Source organism: Cheilinus undulatus, linkage group 15 (assembly GCF_018320785.1).
Source record: "Cheilinus undulatus linkage group 15, ASM1832078v1, whole genome shotgun sequence".
NCBI classification, from domain to species: domain Eukaryota; kingdom Metazoa; phylum Chordata; class Actinopteri; order Labriformes; family Labridae; genus Cheilinus; species Cheilinus undulatus.
Window position 1 is genome coordinate 45,904,057 of NC_054879.1, and position 12,212 is coordinate 45,916,268.

Below are 12,212 nucleotides of genomic sequence, written 5' to 3' on the forward strand. Positions count from 1 at the left end.
CACTTGTCATGATGAGATAAAAAAGTGAAGGGGGTCTGAAAACTTTCTGAATGCACTGGATGTCGATTTTAAATGCATCAGTTGTAAATATCAGCAGGAATGTTCATATCTGCCCATCCTGATATCATACAGATATTATCTTGAATCTCTAATGGAAATGTATTAGATATGAATCACACAGATACTGACATCTCACTGATGCATTCTAACACAGCAGATGTCCCACTTGATTCAGACTGCTGTAATAATCAAGATGATAGTCCACATATGATCGGATAGACAGGGGAACAGTCACTGGGAAGTAAACAGGAACGATCAAATTTATGTCATTCTTATTTTGATTAAGAAAAACATTATCTTAATCATTCACTCAAACACAGAGGTGACTGGTTTAGTCAAGTTTAGAGAGAAAAATAGTGAATGACCAAAGTCAGACAGGTTTCAGCAGTGTTAAGTGTGGCTGGCTTTCTGCACGCCTCCTCTCTCCCTGGCTCTAGATTTCCTTCTCCCTCTACCTGTAGGCTCCAGCACACCTGAGCATAATCCACACTCAAGAGTGGAGGGGAGAGGAGCATGTGACTGACACACCCCTGGATGTGTGAGAAGGTTTGTTAGTTATCCCTTTCCTTCTCAGTTAGTTAATATTACTTCTAAGCACCTTACTTTTCTCTTATGCACGTTTAGATTGATGGGTTTTGTTGTTTTAGTTTGGGCTCTAGTTTGCGGTAGATAGTTTTGGTAAGGTAGCCTTGTTTTGGTGGTTGCTGGTCCAGAGACCCTTTGCAGGTAAGCCGTGTTCACCAGCCTTCTTTTGGTCTTTTTTGCTGGTGCCTAAAGCCCCTTTTGTTTCACTGATTTAATTTATTCAATGATTGATCGGTTTAATCAATAAGGTTTGGATATGTTTGCAAATTTTCAATGTGTTGCTCATGTCTGTTATTCATATGTTGCTGGTCTCTTTGTGTTCAAGCCTTAGCTAATTGTTAGTTTGTCTTTTTAAAAGGCCATAACAAGCATGTATGACTGAAAGAGAAATACTTAAACCACAGGATATTAGGGGTGAGTAGTGGTAAGAACCTCACGATACGCATCACGATACTTGGGTCACGATACGATAGTATCACGATATATTAGGATATCATGATATTGTGATATATTGTGATATTCTACACAGTTAACTAAGAAAAATATAGAGATGATGTATATGTAAATCACACAATACATTGGTGGTGTTCCTGCTATATTTCACGGCAGCAAGACAGAGCTTGCAAACGGCATTTCCTTTCTTTAACTCGCTGTTTGTGTCTCCGTTTTAACTTTGAAGCCTAAATGCTTCCAAATGTCTGCTTTGAATTGTGCAGGTGTTCACTCAGCTAAAATATGAGTTTTTACTTTTTACAAAAAAAATCGATATTAGGAGTTGAAGTATCGATATTGTATCGGATGTCAAAGTATCACTATATGTTGCCGTATCGATATTTTTTCACAGCTCTATAGGGCATATTCCAAAAAGAAAAGCCTGCAGTTCACATGCACAAATATATTAAATAAAATTATATTTATTGCAATTTAACTCAATGTAAACTATTTAATGAGAGTATAAACAAAATCCTTAAATGTTAAAACCCATCATTGTTTAATATATGAAATAATCCTCTTAAAAGGTTACTATGTGGAGCACTGTCACATCTTGGGCACTCTACATGGCTTGGGTACAGGTGCATCTCAATATATTACAGTATCATCAAAAAGTTGATTTATTTCAGTAATTCAATTCAAAATGTAAAACTTGTAGATTCATTACACACAGACTAATATATATCAAGTGTTTATTTCTTTTAATTGTGATGATTATGGCTTACAGCTAATGAAAACCCAAAATTCAGAATCCCAGAAAATTTGAATGTTGTAAAAAAGTTCAGTACTGGAGACTCACTGTGTCCCATTCTAATCAGCTGATTAACTCCAAACACCTGCAAATGTTTCTTGAGCCTTTAAATGGTCTCTCAGTCTGGATCTGGAGCTATACAATCATGGGGAAGACACTGACTGGACAGATGTCCAGAAAATGATCATTGACACCCTGCACAAGGAGGGTAAGCCACAGAAGGTCACAGCTAAAGAAGCTGGCTGTTCACAAAGTGCTGTATCCAAGCAGATTAACAGAAAGCTGAATGGAAGGAAAAATGTAGTAAAAAAAAACAAAAGGATTGTGAAACAAAACCCATTCAAGAATTTGGGGGAGCTTCACAAGGAGTGGACTGCAGCTGGAGTCAGTGCTTCCAGAGCCACCACACACAGACAGATCCAGGACATGGGCTACAGCTGTCCCAATCCTAGTGTTGAGCCATCTTACCAGGGCTAAGGACAAAAATGACTGGACCCAGTGGTCAAAAATCATCTTTTCAGATAAAAGTAAATGTTGCATTTCATTTGTAAATCAAGATGCTAGAGTCTGGAAGAAGAGAGGAGAGGCACAGAATCCAAATGTCTTGAGGTCCAGTGTTATGTTTCCACAGTCAGTAATGGTCTGGAGAGCCATGTCATCTGCTGGTGTTGGTCTACTGTGTCTCAGCACAGCCGTCTACCAGGAACTTTTAGAGCACTCCATGCTTCCCTTTGCTGACCAAGTTTGTGGAGATGCTGATTTCATTTTCCAGCAGGACTTGGCACCTGCCCATGCTGCCAAAAGTACTAATTCTTGGTTTAAGGACCATGGTACCCCTGTGCTTGATTGTCCAGTAAACTCGCCTGACCTAAACTCCCGTATCATTGGGGTATTGTGAAGAGGAAGATGAGAGACACAAGACCCAACAACACAGAGCTGAAGGCCACTATCTGAGCAACCTAGGAGTGCCACAGACTGATCGCCTCTATGTCACTGATGCAGAAATTCATGCAAAAGGAGCCCAACCCAAGTACTGAGTGCTGTACATGCTAACAATTCTCAGTGGCCCAAGATTTCTGTGTTAAAAGTATATATATTTTAATTGGTTTAAAGTAATATTCTAATCTTCTGTGATACTGAATTTTTAGTTTTCATTAGTTGTTAACCATAATCATCAAAATTAAAAGAAATAAACTACTGAAACATATCAGTGTGTGATGAATTTATAGAGGAGTTTCACATTTTGGATTGAATTACGGAAATAAAATCAACTTTTTGATGATATTCTAATCTACAGAGATGCACCTGTATTTAACAAGACTTGTAACCATAAGCGATTTAAATAGTTTTAAATGTTCTTAAATGTTTTTTGTTTGTTTTTTCTTTTTTAACCATTTTTTACTCATAAAACCCTTTCCACCACTCTTTCCGTCTGTTTTTGCCACCTCCAAATCATTCTTGCCACTTAAGCTTAATGATGACCCATTATTGCCACTATTAACCCCTTTTAACCACTTTTCAAGCCCATTTTAACCTCATTTCCCCAGTTGATATGCTCATTTTTGCTAGTTTAACCAATTTCTGTCAATATCTGCTTATTTTTTTTGTTTCTCAGGAAACCCTTTTTGCTGGATTTTAACTATTTTTCATCCCATTTCACCAAATTTCCACACATTTTTGCCAATTTAAAGCCATTTCAGCCAGTTTTTACCTCCATTTTACCTCTATTAATGCCCATTTTTGCCACTTTAACCAATTTTTTGCCATTGTTGTCTAGATTTGCCCCTTTTAACCCATTTGGGCGACTTTAAAAATCCAATTTCACCACCTTTTCCGCCATTTTTGGCTATTATTAATCCATTGTAGCAAATTTAAAACCAATTTTCTTTTTCTTTTTTAACAAAGGGGATTTACATTTTTAAGGCTATTTACTACACAAGTGATAAAAAAGATATTTTTTCTTTGATAAGAAAATTTTTTTCAGGTTAAATATGAAACACGACTATCACAGCTTAACTTTACAATGGACCATGGTTTTGTTGACCTCCGTGGACCCCCAGTTTGGCTGGGCCCCAGAAAGCCCTCCCTTTTATCCCCTTATGGACGGCCTTGCCTCCACATGACTATTCTGTAATGTTCATGGCTGTTCAACCACCCTCAGGTACAGTGGGGGTCTCTGGCACCTTATTTTGGGGGTTGTGGCCTAAAAAAGTTGAGAACCCCTGGTTTAAATAACTACTTTAAATCCTCCACTCTGGTTTGAATTTATCCAACTGCTTATTTAGTTCAAAGTCAAGGGCTAACTTGTTGCTAACAGTTAGCTTTCTATGTTGCAGGCTAGCATAACTGAAAGATAGATTAATACTGTCTTCAACAGGATAACACAAGAGAAGGGTGACAGCAAAAATGCTTCTAAGTCTATGATGTTGAGCATGTTTTTTTAAAAAATAACTAACTTCGAAAATTTCTCATAAAATGTAACCGACACAAGCTTTAACGGCATCTTACTCAACTGCGCCACCATCACCTGTTAGCCTAACTGACAACTTCCGGTAAGCTAACGTCTACTGATAACGGTCTATTTTTTCACTCGGTCAAAGACTAAAGCAGCGGAACTTTAGAAGAAGAAAAACTCGTTACTTTCACAGTACTTACCTCTCTCCACGCACCTACAGGGTCCGGTAAAAATGTCCTGGGAAGGTAAAATTATTCGACGGAAAATGTAGTTTACTTTTGACACCGACTTTTGCCACTGTGCCGTTCAGAAATGAAGACCGGAAGTGCGGAACTACCTGCGCGCCAGTCAATTACATCAAGTAAGTAAAAAGTAAATATCAGGAAACAGCCAGTTATATTTTTCGTACTATGTTGGTTCACTCAGCTACAATATGTACCAAAAAAGTCTCTTATTCGATTAATTTATCCTTTTTCATAGTATAAGGCTTAATTTCAGAACCAGCTATTTAATTACTTGTTTTTTTCTTTGCTCCTCATAGGCAGCTGATGGACGTTTTTCCTCTGACCATTCAACTACTGCCATACTCACACTTCAGCTGATGTGTAACTGAACAGCATTATCGTGATTTTATTTCACTTCTAAAAATCTTAGGAGTCACCCTATCAGTGTCATAAATCACTAAAAGTACAGTTTTGTGGAGGCTGATTTTATTTTTCAATATTATGTTACAAAGGGGCATGATGTTAAACAATAGAAACAGTAAACCACATGGTGGCACTAGAGGATAAGCCAGTGTTTTTGTAATTCATCCTTGAGAAATAAAATCTTTGAAATGTCATTGTAGAAAGATATACCCCAACTTGGACAGGAATATCTTATGTGTAGTCGACATCTTCCTGCTCTCCTGCAGAAATCATTTGCCAGACAATACAAAGCAAACAGCGTTAAATGAAGTAAGAAAATAAAGACTTGTGCAAAGATCACAGACTTTTATCACAGACTGAAACAATGAGCAGACATTAAAATGATGAAACAAAAAGAAATAAGAAAAACAAACAGAGAATGAAAGAAAAAGGATAAATCTTTCATGTTTGACAGCCTTCAGGAAGGTGACATGTAAATTGGGAGGAAGGGGTGTATGAGTATGCATATGAATGTGTTTGTGCAGCTGTGTGAAAGGCAATGTTTTGCAAGGGGTTGGTGAGATTGAGAAAATCTAAAACTCTGACATCTGAGCCCCCCCACCCCCCCTTAAAATTTAGGCATGGTATTTTTTCGAGTTTGTTGTATTAAATCTGAAATTCCCTGACACATATATGGTAACTGAAACTTTCAATAGGTTTTGAATTGGGTCCAGTATTTTTAACTTAAGCATGAAAATCTGTCATACAGTGCAACATGAATATTTTTGTGCAAACTTTAAATACTGTTGATTTTTGTTTTTTGGTTGACTGATTTTGTCAAAACGATCTGTCATTACTTTCCTCAGGTCAAGCATTTCACTTTTCTAAGTCACTACATTTTTATATCCATGCTTACACTCATTCCTACAGGCATTCAGAGTTAGCAGTAAGCCTATGAATCATGTCTTTTGAAGGAAGCTGAAGTACACTATATTGCCAAAAGTATTTGCTCACCTGCCTTGACTCGCATATGAATTTAAGTGACATCCCATTCTTAATCCATAGGGTTTAATATGATGCCCTTTGCAGCTATAACTGCTTCAACTCTTCTGGGAAGGCTTTCCACAAGGTTTAGGAGTGTGTTTATGGGAATTTTTAACTATTCTTTCAGAATTGCATTTGTGAGGTCACACTGATGTTGGACGAGAAGGCCTGGATCTCAGTCTTCGCTCTAATTCATCCCAAAGGTGTTGTAATAGGTTGAGGTCAGGACTCTGTGCAGGCCAGTCAAGTTCATCCACACCAAACTCTCTCATCCATGTCTTTATGGACCTTGCTTTGTGTGCACTGGTGCACAGTCATGTTGGAACAGGAAGGGGCCATCCCCAAACTGTTCCCACAAAGTTGGGAGCATGGAATTGTCCAAAATCTCTTGGTATGTTGAAGCATTCAGAGTTCCTTTGACTGGAACTAAGGGGCCAAGCCCAGCTCCTGAAAAACAAGCCCACACCATAATCCCCCCTCCACCAAACTTTACACTTGGCACAATGCAGTCAGACAAGTACCATTCTCCTGGCAACCGCCAAACCCAGACTCGTCCATCAGATTGCCAGATGGAGAAGCGTGATTGGTTACTCCAGAGAAGGCGTCTCCACTGCTCTAGAGTCCAGTGGCGGCGTGCTTTACACCACTGCATCCGACGCTTTGCATTGCACTTGGTGATGTATGGCTTGGATGCAGCTGCTTGGCCATGGAAACCCATTCCATGAAGCTCTCTACCACTGTTCTTGAGCTAATCTGAAGGCCACATGAAGTTGGCACTATGCGCCTCTGCTGACCCTGCTCCGTCATTTTACGTGGCCTACCACTTGGTGGCTGAGTTGCTGTTATTCCCAGTCACTTCCACTTTGTTATAATACCACTGACAGTTGACTGTGGAATATTTAGGAGCCAGGAAATTTCACCACTGGACTTGTTGCACAGGTGGCATCCTATCACAGTACCACACTGGAATTCACTGAACTCCTGAGAGCGAGCCATTCTTTCACAAATGTTTGTAGAAACAGTCTGCATGCCTAGGTGCTTGATTTTATACACCTGTGGCCATGGAAGTGACTGGAAAACCTGATATTAATTATTTGGATGGGTGAGTGAATACTTTTGGCAATATAGTGTACCTGTAGAGAACACATGCATGCACAGAAAAGACATGTAAACTCCACACAGAAAGGCTTTCTTATTGTGAGGCAGCAGCGCTAACCACTGCATCACTATGCAGCCCATGTTGAGCATGATCTATTTGACTTCATCAAAAATATGTCCATTGTGTATTCATATAGCTTTTCCCAAGCTTCTGCTGCTCTTTTCAAAGACCCAGACCTTTAAGAGGACAGACCTCTGTCAGTCTGTTTGTATTGTTGGAAACCAATGATGTGACATATGGTTTAAAGCTCTGGAGGTTTACTGAAGGTCTGCAGGGAGCATCACACTGAGGTCGCCAGCTGAGCATCTTCGACAGCACAGCGATGCCTCATGGGTAGAGGCAGATGAGAAAAGAAAGCACAGAGGGAGAAAAGTCTCTCAACTATTCTTGTGTAGCTGTGCAATTTTACAAAATGGGAATCATCTAGAACAGGGGTTCTCAACCTTTTCAGCCCAGGACCCCAAAAATAAAGGTGCAAGAGACCGGGGACCCCTACTGTACCTGAAGGTGGTTGAACACAGCCATGCACAATCTAGAACAGTCATGTGCAGAGAAGGCGGCACATTAGGGGGATAAAAGGGAGAGCTTTAACCTGAAAAATAAGCACTCTTACCAAAGAAGCAAGTATATTTTTATTCATTTTTGTGGTAGATAGCCTTCTTAAAAATTGGTTCAAATCCCTTTTGTTAGAAACGGCTAGAATGGCTAGAAGAGGTTAATAATGGGAAAAAATGGTGGAAAAGATGGTGAAATTGGATTTTAAAAGTAGCAGAAATCGGTTAGAAATGGCAAAAATGTGATAAAATTGGCAAAAAATAAGCAAAAAGTGGCAAAAATTGGTTTAAGTGGCAAAAACAGGCATAGAAAGTGGTAAGGGGAATTAAAAAGTGGCTGAAAGACTTTAAATTGGCATAAATGGGTGGAAAATTTGGTGAAGTGGGGCGGAAAATTGATATAAATTGGCAGAAATTGGTTAAACTGGCAAAAATAAGCAATGTGGTTGAAATGGGCGTAAAATGTGGTAAAAGGTGCAATAATGGGTCACCAGAGGCAACATAAGTGTAATTGGTTAAAACAGGCAGAAAAAGTGTTGGAAAGGGATTTTAAATGGGGAAAAATAGGTTTTAAGTGGCAAAAATATCTTAAAATTGACAAAATTGTTGGGAAAAAGTGATAAAAATGGGCAAAAATCTAGCAAAATTGCTGTAAAGTGGCAACAGTGTAATTTAAAAAATATTCTTAGTTTTTTAAGGCATCTTTCGACCCCTTTTCAGTGTCTCGCGACCCCAATGGGGAATCACTGATCTAGAAAACAAATGATAAGCTTTTCCACTTTATCAGCCTTTCTTTATGAAATTACACCACTTTAAGTGAGTTAAATGAGTTTAAGAAAGTTGCAAACAGTAATTCTTTATTAAGAAATTTACAAGAAGACAAAAGGAAGATGCAGACAATTTTGACCTGAAATGTGCAAAAGTGTTGACAATTCTCCCTCTGTGCACTAGATAGCAGTGTTGCCTTATAATAGTTAAACCTCCAATCAGATGAGGAGCTGCAAGTCAGCATTAAAGCAATCAGCATTAATGATATCAACAGGTATAAGATGATTTCCATTTTAATTCCAAATATCCTGCCTTTTGAGTCCTTTAGTGTAATATGGTTACAGTCAAGGAGTCATTAAAGCTTCATGTTTCATTACATTTTCAGTGTGGCTGACATATTCACATAATGAGCAGCTGCAGAGCACAATAAAACACTGATACATACAATTAGTTTGGTTTGCAGATGTGTGCTGCAAATTAGCATGAGGATATAAAAGTAATTAAAACAGTGACACCTCCTGCGCAGATTGTGTAGTCGATAAAATGCTGATTATGTTGTCTATAGTGAGGCAAAGGTACACAACTATACAAGTCTTTTAAAGCCTTTTTCTGGGCATGCCTCTTGATTCTGTAGGGCTCGCTTTGCTTCATATACCTGAATTGAATATCATTAAAGCCCAGTGTTGTCATTGGAAATGAAGATGCATGAGGCTAACAGGCTGGCATCCTGCAGCCACTGTGCCTTCATGTGGTCTTGCCATATTGAGGGATTACCTTGCATTCCCTTTTTCTCATTATGCATGCTATAGGTTTTCAGTTTTTTATGAAGAGCTGGAAATGTAAACAAGCAGAGTGTCCTGATTGTGTTTGTGAATGATTTCATATTATTTGATCACGCAGGAAAAGACAGTGAAAAGACAGATCAGGATAATCCTATTAGCTTGGAGATATCTGTGAAGGTAAATGAAAGTGTCAGGTTGGTGTTATTATGAATGATTCAGAAAATAGGAGAGGAGTAAATCTGTGCCAAGGCGATGTGGATTACAAACCACAGAAATATGCACACATTTCTTTGATGTCCTATTATATTATGGCAAAATCACTGAAATATTTTATGATATTTTTATGTAAATGCGTTACATTTTCACATTATTTTATGATACTTTTGATAGTATGAGCATGTGAGTAATATTCAATTTGCAATGTGATTGAGAGGGTGACATTTTATATGCAACATTACTTACTGTGCATAACATTTGATATGTCATAACATTTATCCTGCTGTAACATTTCATCTCCAAAATATGCTTTAAGGTGCAATAATTCCCTAGGTGATACACTAGTTTAATGAATTTGTAATGGGGCTTTATCTTTTGAATAGAACATGCTGAATGATTTTCCCCTATCCTAGTGACACACAGCAAATTGTGCTGTACGTCATGTGAGGACAATATAGGCAGTTTATGTTTATGTGAAATGAGTACCTTAAATGTATGATGCAGGTATACAGCTATTATTTCTTGTTGCATATTGACAGCTAATATGGCTGATATTTACAGCTGATATATGCTGATATTTACAGCTGATATAAGCTGATATTTACAGCTGACATAGACTGATATTTACAGCTGATATTAACAGATATATACAGCTGATATAGACTGATATTTACAGCTGATATAGACTGATATTTACAGCTGATATAGACTGATATTTACAGCTGATATAAGATGATATTTACAGCTGATATAGTCTGATATTACAGCTGATATAGACTGATATTTACAGCTGATATAAGCTGATATTTACAGCTGACATAGACTGATATTTACAGCTGATATTAACAGATATATACAGCTGATATAGACTGATATTTACAGCTGATATAGACTGATATTTACAGCTGATATAGTCTGATATTACAGCTGATATAGACTGATATTTACAGCTGATATAAGATGATATTTACAGCTGATATAGACTGATATTTACAGCTGATATGACAGATATTTACAGCTCATATTAGCTGATATTTACAGCTGATATTAACTGATATTTACAGCTCATATTAGCTGATATTTACAGCTGATATTAACTGATATTTACAGCTGACATACACTGATATTTACAGCTGATATAGACTGATATTTACAGCTGATATAGACTGATATGTACAGCTGATTTAGGCTGATATCTACAGATAATATAAGCTGATATTTACAGCTGACATACACTGATATTTACAGCTGATATAAACTGATATTTACAGTTGATATAGACCGCTATTCACAGCTGATATGGCTGATATTTACAGCTGATATAGACTATTTACAGCTGATATAGACTGATATTTACAGCTGATATTAACTGATATTTACAGCTGACATACACTGATATTTACAGCTTATATCAACTGACATTTACAGCTGATATAGCTGATATTTACAGTTGATATAGACTGCCATTTACAGCTGATATAGGCTGGTATTTACAGCTGATATAGACTGATTTTTATGACCAACATAGACTGATATTTACAGCTGATATAGACTGATATTTACAGCTGATATAGACTGATATTTACAGCTGATATAAGCTGATATAAGCTGATATGGACTGATATTTACAGCTGATATAAGATGATATTTACAGCTGATATAGACTGATATTTACAGCTGATATGACAGATATTTACAGCTCATATTAGCTGATATTTACAGCTGATATTAACTGATATTTACAGCTCATATTAGCTGATATTTACAGCTGATATTAACTGATATTTACAGCTGATATTAACAGATATATACAGCTGATATAGACTGATATTTACAGCTGATATAGACTGATATTTACAGCTGATATAGTCTGATATTACAGCTGATATAGACTGATATTTACAGCTGATATAAGATGATATTTACAGCTGATATAGACTGATATTTACAGCTGATATGACAGATATTTACAGCTCATATTAGCTGATATTTACAGCTGATATTAACTGATATTTACAGCTCATATTAGCTGATATTTACAGCTGATATTAACTGATATTTACAGCTGACATACACTGATATTTACAGCTGATATAGACTGATATTTACAGCTGATATAGACTGATATGTACAGCTGATTTAGGCTGATATCTACAGATAATATAAGCTGATATTTACAGCTGACATACACTGATATTTACAGCTGATATAAACTGATATTTACAGTTGATATAGACCGCTATTCACAGCTGATATGGCTGATATTTACAGCTGATATAGACTATTTACAGCTGATATAGACTGATATTTACAGCTGATATTAACTGATATTTACAGCTGACATACACTGATATTTACAGCTTATATCAACTGACATTTACAGCTGATATAGCTGATATTTACAGTTGATATAGACTGCCATTTACAGCTGATATAGGCTGGTATTTACAGCTGATATAGACTGATTTTTATGACCAACATAGACTGATATTTACAGCTGATATAGACTGATATTTACAGCTGATATAGACTGATATTTACAGCTGATATAAGCTGATATAAGCTGATATGGACTGATATTTACAGCTGATATAGACTGATATTTGCAGCTGATATAAGCTGGTATTTAAAGCTGATATAGACTGATATTTACAGCTGATATAAGCTGGTATTTAAAGCTGATATAAGCTGCTATTTACAGTTGATATAAGCTGATATTT

At 37.0% G+C, this 12,212-nt stretch overlaps 1 long non-coding RNA gene across 2 annotated transcripts in view; it reads left to right on the forward strand.

Annotated features, from left to right (window-relative positions):
* Window positions 1-522: 522 nt before the first annotated feature.
* Window positions 523-12,212, forward strand: part of LOC121522941 — a 63,099-nt gene continuing 51,409 nt past the window's right edge. Inside the window, exon 1 of one of the 2 annotated variants that reach the window (XR_005993011.1) lies at window positions 523-606. This is a non-coding gene — a long non-coding RNA (uncharacterized LOC121522941). Of the gene's footprint in view, window positions 787-12,212 lie in introns of both variants that reach the window. The other variant, XR_005993010.1, reaches the window with a different exon arrangement.